General features: G+C 36.5%; 1 long non-coding RNA gene across 2 annotated transcripts in view; it reads left to right on the forward strand.

Annotated features, from left to right (window-relative positions):
* The window catches only part of LOC121296179, a 58,285-nt gene extending 42,292 nt beyond the window's left edge, over positions 1–15,993 (forward strand). The window contains exons 1-4 of one of the 2 annotated variants that reach the window (XR_005947031.1): positions 5,736–6,146; positions 6,306–6,351; positions 14,567–14,654; positions 15,876–15,993. This is a non-coding gene — a long non-coding RNA (uncharacterized LOC121296179). Of the gene's footprint in view, positions 1–5,735; positions 6,147–6,305; positions 6,352–14,566; positions 14,655–15,875 lie in introns of those variants that run through there. The other variant, XR_005947030.1, reaches the window with a different exon arrangement.
* Positions 15,994–16,349: the final 356 nt, after the last annotated feature.

A 16,349-nucleotide genomic window follows, 5' to 3' on the forward strand; every position in this document is an offset into this window, starting at 1 on the left:
GATTTGTATCCATAATTAATTTATCTATATATATTACATACGATAAAAATAGAAGATTTATAATATATCTAAACATATATGTATATATATATAGATATATAGATATATAGGATATATAGATATATATATATATATATATATATATATATATATATATATATATATATATATATATATTATTTTTTTGACTTTAGAGACTACATCACTCCAGGTTTTTAATTTTCATGCCAATAGGTGTGACAAGTGAGGTAATGCAATAAAAAAAAAAATAAGATACTTATCTGACTTTCAGCAGAACATATTTTTAATATGTTCCACCCATTTTGCTGCAAGTCATCACTGAGATGTAACAAGAAACGATAAAAAAATAACTAATAATCACGTGACCACATACCTCATTCTGTGATACACCTTTTTGCAATTGCCAGTACGTTAAGATCTGTTTTCATAAGCAATTAAATACAGGTTCTCCCTCAGCTGTTGTTCCATGCTGGGAGGCTGTGGTGACTGACTCACGCTTACAGATTAGCAGTGTTGAGGTGAGAAGCAGCCAAACAAACACTCCAAGCTTGGCTACACCAGAAGGTCAACAACTGCGAGACTGAGAGCCCGATTCATAGCGTTGCCCTTCAAATGTGTCATTTTCTAGAGTTAGTGGAAATTCACACGTCAGAGAAAAACAAAACATTTTACAAAACATTGCCATAAAAAGGTGTACTAATGCAAAAAAAAAAAAAAAACATTTATACATTTTGTAATCAGTATTGAAAAAGGTCTATGATAGAGCAGGTGTATGCGTTTCAGGGTGGCAGTATCTAGATGTGTGTGGGTTATCAAAATTAATTCCCTTATTTGAGTTTTAACAATGTGTGCAAAACATTTGAGATGAATGCACACATTCTGTGAGACTATAATCAAATTGTTTCACTTCGCTTTGCAGTTCTTTTGTCCAAACTGCAAAAGATGACAATTCGTCTTAACAGCGAAGTGTTACTTATTCTATTAAATATGAAAATACCATTAAGAGAGTCACCTTTTTAATGATTTAAGCAATGCCGATATTTAGATCTGCCTCCTTTTAGATGAATTGCATATACCTCAACACCATGTTAACTTCCCGTATAGTTTGGTCTGCAGTTTTGAGGCAGCACCCAGCCGCGCTACAGATCGCATGTGTTTGTCAACCATTCCTGCATCGTTAAATTATGGAGTATAGAGCAGCAAAGCTGTCGCTTTGTGTCACGTGGTAAAAGAAGAAAGAAAGGTTGGATTCTACTTTTCATACATGCAACTGTCTGATCTGATAATCTCAAGTAGACCTTTACAAATTCTTTCAAAAATAAACAATATTAGCAAACTGAATGGAGGCTGTGATCCCTTTGAAACCAGACGCTGCAAGCCAGGGTTTGCTGATCGTTTACACAGACTGGGCAGGGTTTGTCTATAACTCTAATGCAGGCGCCACAGAGTTAAAGAACTCGGGCCTACTGGTAAGACAAATACTGCACACATTGTACGGTAAGTGAGCCTTAGTTTAAATAAATGAAGAGAAATCATATTTTTCTGTCGTTCACCGATGCGACGTTTTATGAAGGGGGAGCAAATGGTTGCTGGCGAGTTCTCGAGCTTTATGTATCGCACCACAAGTCTTTTGAAATTGAATGAAAAACTTTTTTTTCTTGTATATTATATTCCTTGGCACTCAACTATCAAATAAGCAAAGCAAACAAGGCTAATTGGGTACCAAAGGTGATTTCTAATTGTACACTTTGAAAGCTAAAAGCTACATTATATTAAAAAAAAATTCTTACAATTAACACATTCTAAACAACTTGGAAAAATACTAATGAAGTTACTTATTATTATAGATATATATATATCTTATATATATATATATATATATATATATATATATATATATATATATATATATATATATATATATATATAAAAAGCATGCATGTCATTAACATAGTATGCCATATGGTTTCTGGTTGCATTTTATTTCTAAATCTAATGCAGTACAACAATTGTTGTAGGTGGAGGTTAGGCCGTGCAGATACTGCTCAGGTCCAGTTTGGATGCTATAGACCCCATTGGACATAGTTTTGTACAATTGTCAGTCTCTGTTTGAAGTCTTTAATTGCTGGGAGCTGTTGTGGTGTTTTCTGGCACTGTAACTGATTTTAAGATTTTGCTTACAAGGTCCTGAATGGATTAGCACATGGTTATTTGCAGGAGTTACTGACCCCGTATCTTCCAAACCGAACTCTGAGATCCCAGGATGCAGGGCTGTTGGTTATTCCTAAGGTCAACAAAAGCAACACAGGAGGTGGGGCTGTTTTTTGTAGGAGCTCCTAAGTTATGGACTGCTCTGCCATCATTTGTCAAGGAAGCTTGGACCATTACAGTATTCAAGTCAAGACTAAAAACGCACTTTTATAAAATGTCTTTTTTATCTTAGTGGGTTTTATTGTAACTTTAAAAATTGCTGCTTTTGTATTATGTGTATATGGTTATTTAAATAAGTTATTTAAATGGTCTGATTGTGGCAGTTGTATGTGTGACATGCTATACAAATATATTGTGATTTGTTCTTTTTTGTGCCATGTACTGTACAGTGCTGTGTGATACTTTTGTATGAAAAGTGTAATATAAATGTAATAAATAAATGCAATAAATAGATTTTAACAAGTTGTTATTCATTTGCAAACTTTTCTAATTGTTTGCTTTAGTTTCTATTAGTCAGTATTAAACTCCTAGCTCTTCCTGCCAAACCCTATTATCTGCACATCTGTATAACGACTGAGTCAGACTGTGGGAACTGCGCAGGTAACAGGTACAGACACAACCAGGCAGGTAGCAAGAATAAACCTGACAATGGAGGCTTAGTGAACACCACCTTCAGGAAAACCACAGGAGCAAACAACGGTTACTCATTTAGACAGTTAACTAGAGATGAAATGGGTTGAGAAAACATGTTAATAATAATAATAATAATAATAATAATAATAATAATAATACATTCTCTTTTATGAACATGATAGTCAATACCGATTTTAATGTGGTAAAAACAATACACATCATAAGCTGTTTTGTTTAAGTTTATGATAAAACAGTATTAACACACAATTGTAGAAGTTCTTTTGACACTCTCCATGAGCCTATTTCATAGTAAGGGTTTTAAAAATCAATTTCTCTCTTATTAGCAATGTTATTACTACTACCCTGTCTTCAGTTGAAGATCGCTTCTTTACACTGTGAAAGCCCATGATTTGAAACACTGCAGGGTCATGCACGGTGCTGATCTCTTTGTCTTCCTGGCGGCACCTCTGCAAGGGTGTTTCACAGGATAGCTGCACGCTGGATGGAGGATGAGCACCTTGCAGTGGCAACTTAGGATTCATACATGACATATGAGGCTCAGACAGCAGATCATACAGTCAGATATGTACAGTGTAAAGAATAGGATGGATTTCCCTTCTGCAGCTATTTGTCACATTTATTCAAATATGCTCCTCAATTTAGGATTCTTTGTAGTGGTGTGAAGATAATAACCCTTTTTATCCTGGGTACATTTTTGCCAGTACACTTGAATCCCACAAGCAGTCAGAACTATGAATTTGAGTTGTATCATATACAGTGCTATATAACCCACTATTGGATCATTTAATGTAGGCAAGGCATAGACAATCACTGCAGAGAAAAAAGAGAAGACATAACACTGTAACATTTATCGTGTTTACTCAGCTTCCAGTGTTCTGAATGTAACACAGTTACAGAAGACATGTGTCATGCTGACCTCCATGCGAGATTGTTAATGGAATAGAAATTTGGAAACAATAATGTAATTAAAGTTGGGTTTCATTACAGATTATACAGCATGCCTTCCAGGCACTTTAAAACAGTTCACCTTAAGAGACAGATGTGAGACATGTTACACGTCCATGGGCACTTCCAGCACAAACACATGTTTATTTATTTATTTATTTATTTATTAGCAGGCGCCCTTATCCAGGGTGACCTACAATTGTTACAAAGTATCACATTATAAAACATCACATTACAAGTTATCACATTCTAAAATATCACATTACAGAAAATCATAATACAGGTAAGAGCAGTTATGAAAGTACAATAAGATCAAGTTCAAGTAAGAGCAAAATAAAGAATATATTAAATTATAAGGGCAAATTCGACTAAGAGTAGTTAAAACTTATAGTAAATGTTTGCTTATATGAGTGAAGTCCAGCAAGAACACAAAGTAAGTATGATGAATGGATGAGAATGATTTCAAGTTAGAGCAAAAAACTTGAGTACAGTTACCTATAATAGTAAAATCAGAAGTAGTTATAGATAGGAGCAGTAGTTGAATGCTGCAAGGTATGGAGCAGTTTAGTGCAAGTACAAGCTGATGCAAGTACTGGTACAACTGGGTGCCATATAGTCCAGTATGGTCGAGAGTAATGGTGTTTCAGATGCTGTATGAGGAGGTGTGTCTTGAGGAGGCTCCAGAAAGTGGTCAGGGACTGAGCAGTCCTGATATCCATGGGTAGGTTGTTCCACCACTGAAGGGCAAGGGTGGAAAAGGAGCGGGCTCTGGAGGCAGGGGAGCAGAAGGGTTGGGGGTACAGCTAGTCTGCCGGAGGGGGCAAGCAGGGGTGTAGTGAGAAATGGAGATAGGAGGGAGCAGAAAGGTCACGACAGCGATAGGCCAGTACAAGAGTTTTGAACCGGACACAAACAGCGATAGGGAGCCACTGCAGAGATCAGAGGAGCAGTGTAGCATGGGAGAAACGAGGAAGGGAAAAGACAAGGCGAGCAGCTGAGTTTTAGATGAGTTGGAGGGGACGGGTAGCAGAGGCAGGAAGGCCAGCCAGGAGGGAGTTGCAGTAGTCAAGGCAGGACAGTTCCAGGACCTGAACTAGGAGCTGCATGGAATAGAGATAGAGAGATCAGAGATGGGGGAAGAAGAGAAGGGGAGAAAAGGAGCTGATTTTGTGAGACTGAGTTTGAGATAATGAAGGTGTATCCAGGAGGAGATGGCCGGGAGACCGAAATGTCAGAATCAGAGATGGGAAATTATTATTATTATTATTATTATATTATTATTATTATTATTATTATTATTATTAGTTGTAGTAGTATTAAGAGAGTGATAACAGGAAGTGCACAAGATATTCAGGTGGAATTCCTGTAGTATTCATACATTAATTAATTAGGAATTTGCGGTCATTATTTTAAAGTGTGACCACTTGAAAATTAGTTTAAAAATAAGATCAAAATGTTAACTCAATGCTCCCTATAAGAAGATTTACAGATACATACTCACATTCGCTGTGTTGATGAATACCACTATTGTTTGGACCGGGACTGAAAAAAGGCTATTCAAGTAAAAACATCCAGAGTTAAAATTAAGTCAGCTGGGGAATAATTCTCTACAGTATTTCTCAGAATGAGCAGAACTTGTCTTCTGTGTGTCATCGCATCTGCTTCGTGGATTTGTATCCATAAGTATAAAACACTCAATCATGTTATATGTAATAAAATGCAATGGCTAACATTCATTTGGTGTTGCCCTGTAAAGGGGGGGCAATATGACCAGAGGTGAAAATGACTGAGGCAAGAAGGAGAACAACAGACATTACGGTTAAGAACAGCAATTTATTAATGAGGTGCCAAAATGGAGAAAACAAAACAAAATTACATACAGGAAAATAAATTAAAAACATGAACAGGATAGCAGTAATGTTTTACTGACTAGTGGTGCAATAGCTGAACACCCTCCTCTTAGCTCAGCGCTCTTTCCCAAATGAACTCCCAGGCTACCCAGCTAGGCTCCTCCCCCCCTGGAACAATCTAAACCAATAAATGTAATCTTTTAGAATAAACAACGGATAGTTTTCATTTTACTTACTTTCTACAATACATTTTATAAACAAGCATATCCAAAAGCTGTTTATTCCGATAGCAAAGTTAAAAAAAAAAAAAAAAAAAAAAAAAAAAACAGATTTTCCCCTTTTTTTTATATTCCAAGACCAAAACCTCCCCCTCTGATTTTGAAGGTGTGTTTGCCCGGGACTCCTGGCCACACCTTACCCAAGATAGCGGCCCCTATTACACAAACTTCCCTTACAGCTTTACAGGTAAATAAATTTGTACTTTTAGCTTTACCTTATTTAATTATTGCTTTTCCTGGGGTTTTTTGTTTTGTTTTTTTAAACAATAGGCCTTTTTGTTATATGTAAAACAATGTGTTCTTTAATACAAAAATAATTATTTATTTATTTATTTTTATTTTTCAGCTATACAACAGTCTCCCACCTCTCACAGCTGTGGTTCCACACACAGGTAAGCCCAGTGTGTTTTGTTAACTTTTGTTTTATAATTTGATATTCAGTTAAGCATCATTGTCAGCAAGTATGCAATTTTATAGATCTGTAAAACAAACATTTACACAGCTCTTTGAATGACATGTTTGTTGACTGATTTTCTATTTAAAACAGACATTGTGAGGGTTTTCATAGGGGGTGTGTTATAGGTGATGAGCTCCTTCATCACATGCCCTATAAATAGAATATTTTGTGTAAACCAGCATGTATTTGGGTTTCGGTTGGTTATCCTGTAATTATCATGTCATTTTGAGTTTGTCACAAGTATGAGAGCATTATAAAGGTATCTTACTTATGCACTGGAACAATAGGGACAGGTTCCCAGCCACAGGGCAGCTGGCATTTCTGTATCTCCAAATATCTGCCTGAAGCCACAGAGAGATACTGAAGGAGTCCAGAAATGGGGGCCAAGTCAAATGTTGAATCAGAAATGATCTTCCTTAACACAGATCGGTTTCTGTTCATCAAAAATGTGGAGGTTTTGTGGGTTCCGATTTGACAGGCTGCCAGCTTGTCATACCAACATATAACAGCTAAACTCGTACAACATTTGTCTTTTAAATATGTGTTCTTTGGTTTTCTTAAGGGATTTTTTTTTGTGCTTTTTAATGTTATGGAAGCAATGAGTTACAGTTTATTTCCAGTAAGTGCTTGGACTTATTTTAGAAAGTCAAACTTAATTTGAGGCCAGCGTACGAGACGCTGTAACTCCTAAAATGTCTTCCGATACATTTTTTGAGATCATTTTTTCTTAAGACCACTAAAAACTGCTTTAAGTTGCATCAGTTTGTTGGCTTACATTAAGCCAGTTAATCAGGCTACTGAAAAGTTTTGTCTGGAGGGAGTATGGTTAAACAGGGAACAGGAATTTAGAAGACCTCCGTTCCTGATCAAATGGAATGGCATTTCTATAGAAACTATATGCAGCTATAATTTAGGTGACCATAAACTATGAGGTTGCTCCTAAAAAAGTAGAGCTGCAATGCTATACTAACAATAGTGTCTGTCGGTACATGACTTGACCATACAGACTACATCATGGAAACCCCGAGTCACTGTTTGTTACAAGTTCAGAAAAAAAAATACTGCGACACAATCTGAAACCTGACAAGCACTCAGGCCCATTTTCATTTGCCTCGCAAAGACCTGCAAGCTAGACACTGTGCTCACGCACGTAAAGCCACACAGGCTGTGTCACTGGCCAGCAAATATTTTGGGAACCCACCCTGTCGACAGGTTTGAGAAACACAGTGCTGCAGAGTGGGTCTGCTGGAAAAAGTGACACACCGCTCATTAGACTGGCTGAGTCACAAGGTGAAGGAAGCTGGAGAGGTCTAATTGGAGAATTGACACTGTTTTATTTAATTGACACACACTAGAATGACATCATAGTCAGGATTAAAGGCAAGCCTCCCCCCTTTCTTTTTAGGTCATATCACCTGCTATTGAAACGTGAGCTAGCTCATGCAGTATGAAAACTGCCACCAATTTTATTATTATTATTATTATTATTATTATTATTATTATTATTATTATTATTATTATTATTATTAATAATAATAATAATAATAATAATAATAATAATATAATAGTAGTTCTTTTTACAATATACCGTGCTATAGCTACATCATGGTTGACTATATAGTTTTTAAAAAACAATTAAGTACTGTAAATGCCTATACTATGCAAGCCCAATATTTTCAGAGCATTAACAAAAGCAGTCTAAAATCATTGTGAAGGTTATCATTTTATTGGTATTTTCTACAACTTTGGCAATCTTCATTAAAAAATATCTTTCCCACTCAGACTTTGCTCTGTGTATAAACGTTTCAAGTTACATATTCTGATGTGCCATCATAGGTGTATAATTTAGTCATTTATCATTTTTAATGACTTGGTTCAAAGCCCTGCTGGCTTCATAGGAATGCTGTCTGCTGAGTGATGGGGTGGCTTTTAGAAAAACAAGCGGCGAGCGCCCTCTGAGCGAGGCGGTCTTCTGAAATGCTGGTCTGGGGGTATCCCGGGCTTTTGTGTGGGGGGGGCGTGTTATTACCGTGGTTCATCACATCATTCCGCCTCAGTGACCATCAAATCATGGCCTCTCACTCATGCTGCTTTTTGACCAGGAATCTCCCCCACTGCAGTGTGGCGGAGGGAAGGCTTCTGCTGTGATGGAAAACAATCTTTAAAACAAATTAACGTGGGGGCCTGGTTTTCTGGTGGTCCTACTTTTATTGTCCTGTCAATTTTTATGTGCGGCTTTTTAATAGTTGCCCAGCTGACTAAGCATGGCTGTCTAGTCACACTACATAAAACATGATATATATACCTGGAAATAAACTATTGTAATGTGAGCATTGCTGGCTGAATAAACAGAAATGCTTTCCTATGCAATGATTGGTCATTAACTGCAGTAATAAAAATACTGTATACATGCAATACTGAAATAATTGCGTGGGTGGGTTTTTTTTGTTTGTTTTTTTTTTCTCTATGATTATGTTCCATGGTGTTCTGGCTTGGATTTTTGCCACTGAGATAACCTAGCACAGATTTCTGTGTCTGGTGTGTCTTTCTCACTGTCTGAATAAATGTAACTAGGGCTGGGACTAAATCAAACCTTTGACAACCTGCTAATCGCACTTAACAAAACTGTATTTAATAGTGTTTTCTTTTTACGAGTAGATGAAATAAGATACTTGCAAAAAAAGAAAACGCTATTAAATTCAGTTTTGCTAAGTGTGATTGGTGGGTTATCAAAGTTTTGATTTGGTCCCAGCCTAGACATGTTTTACAAAAGTTTCCGTAACTTAAGCACTGTTACCAGATAGGACGAAGTTGATTTTGCCTAACTGACATTAGTAACTGCTGATGTCAAAATGTACGCTGAATCAGTTTAGAAGAAAGATGAAATAATGTACTAGGCTATCAATGAAAACTATCCAAACATATTGGGTTGGATATCTAGTCCTTTGGATGTCTAAAAAAACCTTACTAGATCTATGTCTTACTAGACCAAATAGCAGCTGTAATCTGAGGGACCAATCAAGTATTTATAAAGCAGACCTGCATTGTAAATTGTTCTGAATTATACACACTAGTGATATCGGAGTATCTGTATACTGTATATATTGAACATGCATTTCAGATAGGATGTAATGGCAAGCATGCAGCTGCCAAACAAATTACACTCCTTTTCTTTCCACTTTGCAAATCATCCTGTAATTTAGGGTTAATGACAGGCGCTGTCACATAATTTTCACGTTTCTTGCAAAAAAAACCACAGACAAATATAGTTCCATTCCTTGTCAGAAAAAAAGTGCTAGTCAAAGCCAAAAAAATGTTAGAGGTTTCCTGGGATTTATTTTCCTGGATCTATTTTTAGACTGTTGTGACGTCAATGGAGTTTGCAGGTAATTTTTTTTTCAGCCTTTTCGTTTTAATAATTGGGTTGGGGACAAGGAAAGTTATGGCAATGAAGAACAAATAACACTTTATACAATTCCTGTAATTTAAGAAAAACAAGACGACTTGGCTAGGACACTTGTTTTTCATTAGACTAGCTTGAGATGTAGGCTATACATATAAAGTTTCCTTTTCTTGCTATTTTTAGATACAGTAATGATTAACTTGGCAACTTCCAACTCAGATGCGCCTACCCCTAAAGCAAAAATATAAACTTTCAGGTTCTGATAAAAGGGCAAAAGATAATACATGACATCTTATCTTTAAAAGCAGTGCTTTTCCATACATATTGTATATCACAAAGTCTTTGTTGTGATAGAACCGTACTTCATGGGAAAGTATGCTTATTTATGTTAATTCTTTACGCCCTTTTGACTTACTTGACTGGAAGAAAACATGGGAGTCGCATTTGACTCATAAGAGACACAACGATTGGAAGAATCCTATACTACCTTGAAGATGCTTTCAGCATTACTGAGGGTAAGAACATGTTTAAAATACACATCAAGTGGTTTAGAAATGTGATTCCATAGTTGAAAAATGAATACATAAATGCTGTATCTGGTTTAGTGCAATAGTAGCAAGAGTCTGTTTAATGAGCATGTACACTCACAACAAACAGAAGCAGGTGTCCTTCTTATATTACCCCTGATATTTACCTGTAAATCTGGGAAATTAATTAATTGCACATATGTTCACGCTTATTTTGTTTCACAAACATTGATAGTTTTATGAGAAATATTTTTTTATATAAAATTAAAAAAACATTTTTTATATACAATTAAAAAACAAGACTAAGCCCTTATTAATGGTTGCCATGGTAATTTTGCAGTTTATATTGATTTTACCATGGTTCTACTATGCATTTACTATACCTCTCTGGGTTTATAATGCTTACCTATGCTTTACCATGCTTTCACTTTTACTATGGGAAACCTTTATAAGGAAAGGGCCTTGAATATAATATAATAACTCATTGTGAATGCCAAAAGAGTAACAAGGCTGTACAAACCCAAGCTAAAATGTGTCATTGGAATGCAATGCCCTTACTTTTACAACATGATGTACTCTCACTTCATTAAGGAAGTGGAGCAGTCTTATTGGTTGTTGTTTCTGTTTCCATGCTTACTTGTTCTGACCTGAACTTAAGTCTTAATAAGTGCAGTACAGTTGTGTGGAAGTAAGACAGGAGATATATACAAACTGAATATTTTAGTGTGATGTAGCAATACACCTTGAAGGACAAGTCAGCCAGTGCAGTCATGCAGAGGCTGAAGCTGTAATTCAATCAGAGCTCATGCTTCCCCACGTCAAATTCCTTTATTAATTAAAATAAACAGTGGATTCCTTACCTTTGTTTTTGTTTTTGTTTTATCTTTGATATAATATCAGATGTTAAGAATAAATGAATAGAAACTAGTATTCTTCCAAAGCACATGTTCTGGTATCATGAGGTTTAAAGTCCTGTCAAAGTATTTATTTTATACAGGAAATACACACCTGTATCTTCTCACCTCACAACCTACACTGCTGTGTGTTGTCCAAATTCCATATTATTTATTTGACTACTGCATCAGCAGTCGCAATAGTAATGAGGCAATTCACACTGCATTTAACGACCTTAAAATATAACCTTTAAATCTGCTGTGTTTGACCTCCTGAGAATTGCTTTTTTTAAGTAGTAGAAATTGTGTTGTGTTCCCATTAAAACCCAATCCGATCATTAGTCACTAAACTTCTACCATTTCTACCATTTTGAATGTTGTGCTGTGCACAAATAACATATTACAATTCTGGTAATTTACTGGAAATGCAAATAACGGGACAATGTAAACATCTACCCTTGAAATCAAAATGTTCTTCATTCTTCTTTCAGAAACTCCAGTCAAGAAACACTACTGTAACTTACCTGGAAGAAACCAGAAAATCAAATAGTTTGAAAGAATTGCAGTTAGAAAGGAGTTTTCAATAGAATGTCTACTGGCCTCATTGGCTTTTTAAACATTTTCATTACATACTGCATTCCTTTGTAACAATGTTTGGCCTGACTGGCCTTACATACAAAGAATATTCAACACTTAAAGCGATATGAGGTATTCAAGCAGTACACCTTAAAACATATCTAACAAAATACAGCATACAGCAGTGCAGTTGACCTGTAACTGATATGAAACCTTTAAGATTAACACGCTAACTTATAAATGCTCTGTGATTTATTTAAAACTCAAACTTCTTCATTCCTGTGAGGCCCAGAGGTACCTGCCATGTAACAGCCCTGAAAAGTTATTGTACTTAACACTTAACCTAATCTTCGATCTAGAAAATTAGTTATTTATTTAGTAATGTTAGACCCTGCGCTTCTTATTCGCATATGGTTTTGGCCACTCTCCAGTTTGAGTAGGCAAAATTAAATTTTTTTTCTTTTTCTTGTCTATAGCTATGGCTGCTTGTTGGACACCTGTCGCACCTGCCACTGTCTGATTCATCGTTATGTTGAAATTGTGAAGGTGCTTGACAGTGCTAGTACGTGCCATGCTTGTTGTTACAGAATGGGAAAATAAATTAAACCGTAAAATCAGATTAAATGTTTGCAGAATTTTTTTTTTTTTTTTTAATTGAACATTTTTAGTATATAGAAATGTATACTGTAATTTTGCCAGTTTTAAGAAAGTGTAACAGGATATCATAAAATGTTTGGAATAATCAAGTGCTCTGATTGGACAAGAGCCAAAAACACTGGTTGGGCCTTCTGACCTAATTTCTATCTCTTAGCCATCTCATAGCCATTGTATTAATACAATAATTCACGTTTGAGAAACATGTATATGGCACAGTCATATCAGCTGTGGTATATTAACTTCTCATCCTGTCTATTGTTATTGCAGATAATACTGTTGACTTGGAGTTGTTTATCAGAGATGCATTAATAGGTTTCCGAAATGTTATTAACATCCTGGTTGATTCAAGATACAAGCCATGAATCAACGTGTACAATATTGTTTTTCAAATCATAATGATAATGTCAGGTAAGAACAAGAACAAGCATATAAATACATATTTCAGATCAGTTTTTGACGTTAAGGAGCTAACATAAGGTAGGGGTTGGTATTAATAATAATAATAACAATGTGTTGAATGCAAGCCAGAAGTTTCAGTCCCACAAAAATATCTTGGTGTTTATTACAAAGCCGATAGTCTCTTTCAGTTTCCTAGACTTTAAGTACTTTAAGAGAGGTTCACCTGTCTGAAGCCACACTGACTGATCTTTATCTCAGACATAAAGCAGTTCTTCCGTGCAGAAGAATGAGCCCATTATGCAATTAAGACTCATCAGATCAAATTGAATCTCCTCAAAGATAAACAACTGCCAGTCTTCATCGGCTAAAACAGTATGTGCTAAATGATTTGCTGGCTCTGTTGTTTTCAAGGTCTGAGGAAGACAGAAGCTTTTTTTAATCTTGTTTGCCTTTTTATAGATGTGAATTATGTCACAGTGCCCATGCTAACATTTCTTTTGATAACTGTCCAGTAGTTAATGTTCCTAAATCACAACATTTTTTTTTAAAAGGTTTGGTTGCATTGGCCTCACCAGTTTGAAGGAACAAAAACAATGCTAGTGTTACGAAACTATCGAGAAGGTACTGAGGTGCATGCAGGGCAGTTAAATAATGGTGTTTATTGACAGTTTCATAACTTTAAAATCAGAAAACAAGGGGGAAATGTTGCCTGGAAAACATGGGGAAATTATGCCTGTGTGACCATAACCACGTACAAATTGTCACAACTGTGACTGGGAGCACAAACTTTAGACACTCCAAATACAGATAAATAGAGGCAAGTTCACGAAAGTTCATTGATACTGTAGTTAATCCAGGAACGAGGATGGCCGAATAACCAACAAACCCTCAGGTGATATTATGTTTAACCCTAAATTCAACAGCTGAATTTAGAGAATTATTTTCCTTGGATCAAGCTAAGCAGAACAGTGCTCTTCAGCCAGCCATTCTTTCGCTGGTTTTGATTGAATGCAAGGGCCCAAGTAAATAAGTGGAGGAACTGTACATGCACTCCAATAAAACCTTTGCATCTTTGTGTCTTACTGCGACTTAGATATCATCTAACCAGGGGGTTATACTATGGTAAGACATGAACAACATGCTATTCACGCTTTCAGCTTTTCTTCAGTCCTCAAAAATACACTGATCTGAAATCCGACCTCCAAGGCTTTCACATGTATGGGTATTATAGGCAGGGATTAAGAAACTTCACATCCTGGTGTATGAACATCATAAAAGCCTTGAACATCTATGGCTTCTGTTCCCAGTTTTAGAAGGTGGATTAGTGATCCATCTTTCTTTGCACGAATGCACTTCAAGTCTTCAACAGTTTGCTGTGCTGATTCTAATTGATTGTGCACACTGGTCTGAGTGTTTGCTTCTCAAAATGACTTGTTGATTATGTGGTGAGTTTAAGTCCCAACTCTAAGGGTATCTATATTAGAAGCTTGTGTGAAAAGGTTAATGAAAAAAACTAGCCTAAATCATCCATATACACAATGACACGAGAGCAGGTTATGCTTAAAAAAAAGGTCATTTTTCAGCATTAAGATATATTAATAAATGGTCTCTCTGGTCAAGCTTTTAAGAACAGGTGCGATGCACAGCATAGAAATACGTGTCACAAACTTTCAAATTTGTGTTTTGTTTTAATAGATTATAAGACCGGTCAACTCTCCCATGTTCACCAGGAGTCTCCCATATTTTGGACACTTCTCTCTGACATCACCTGGGACACAATATGGTAAATTCGTGTCCCTCTGTCTTCTATTTGGTGTGCACACTGTCTAGCTAATAAACAAACCTGAATTCTTCAGCTCCAGGGACCAGCACTTAGATGTGTATTTAGCAGAAGTGCATGGCAGGACCAAGCTCCTGTCAAGCACTCAACTTACTGTTTCTTGATTGTTAGCATCCTAGCAACAAGACCTTTCGCACTGGACCATTTTTCATCTTGACAACCTCACTGCTGTCCAAGTGCTCCCTAATGGGGCCTACAATCCCTGACACTCCTCTGAACCCCTGCCAGGAAAAAACAGCCACACCACCGACATGTTGAAAACTGATCCTAAAGAAGTAAAACCAGCACATTATCATAAGAACTGAGATATGCTAAAGTGCTACTAATGCCAAATAAACAAGCATTAACAGAATCCTTTAGAATACAACAAACTTGTCACTTTATCTATTGGATATATTGGACCAAGAACAGAATTTTGTATTCTTTATTCAGTACATTGTAATTTCCGCACAGTAGGTGTTACAGATAGTCATAACAAACACTTGCTGCTACATAACTCCCTACAAGGCCTCTTATTTGCATGTTAATACCAGTTATTAACTCAAACATATGCATTAGTTCATTAGTTAGTAAGTGGTATACACACCACCTGTCTATACAGGCTACAAGTACCCAGTGCATACAATGGACACAATATTCAGATATAATGTTTTTTCTATACAGAATTGTTATGCTAAAGGTGATGTGTTGAACAATAAAGGTTAGGACTATTTTTTGAACTCCCCAATGCACACTGTCTCCCGAGACAATATTATGCCTGTCTATCTCCACCCCTGCACATTATGTTCTTTCTCCTAAATGAACCAGTGATAAATCTCCCTCCTGATCCGTGAAGGTGCTGTGTAAAGGGAACAGAGTGCCCTGGACTGGATGGTCAGACAATTCATTTCCAGGGTTAGACAGAAGTCGGCCACCTAAAAAGGAGGCAGAGCTACAGTACACTAAATCATCGAACTGGAAGGGAAACGATGTGGCACCCGCAGATTGGAGGAGAGGTTGCACTTGTTAACCAAGGGGTCATGATAGACGGTACAAAAGGGAAAGTAGCGAAGTGAACTGTTCCTTTGTATGGTTAATGCTGAACCGGAAGAAAAACCCATATTGTTATCATGAGTGTTTTGTTTGTCTTTGTCGTGTCTAATTATACTTGTTTGTTGTTATTAGATGGCTAACACGAGCGGAAGCTGTCACCAAAAGCCAGCACTTAACCAGACAACACTGCACTATTGTTCATGATTAATTGTATTTGCACCACGAGCACTATAGCACTCACTGTGGACTTCGGGACTATTATTTCGGGACCAACTCGTGGATTAGAAACAGAGCAATACATGCCATTGTATTATTTAATGTCTTTTGTCATGAGACCATTGGAATATACAAATAAAATATCATTGCACCTAGATTATCGTTGTCTGTCTGTTTAGTGATCACCGCAGCACTCCTACACCTGCACACTGTTAACCATTTTGCCACACATGCACATACACTGCCCAACCCAAGACAAAATGTACCTAACATATAAACCCAGTTTTAAGACTTCACTTTATTAGGCATTGGGCAATGGTGACAATGGGGCTAAGGTGACATTGATTGACCAGTTTAAAAACATTGATAGACATAGGCACAGTCATTGTG

The sequence above is a fragment of the Polyodon spathula genome, chromosome 21 (assembly GCF_017654505.1).
Source record: "Polyodon spathula isolate WHYD16114869_AA chromosome 21, ASM1765450v1, whole genome shotgun sequence".
NCBI lineage: Eukaryota > Metazoa > Chordata > Actinopteri > Acipenseriformes > Polyodontidae > Polyodon > Polyodon spathula.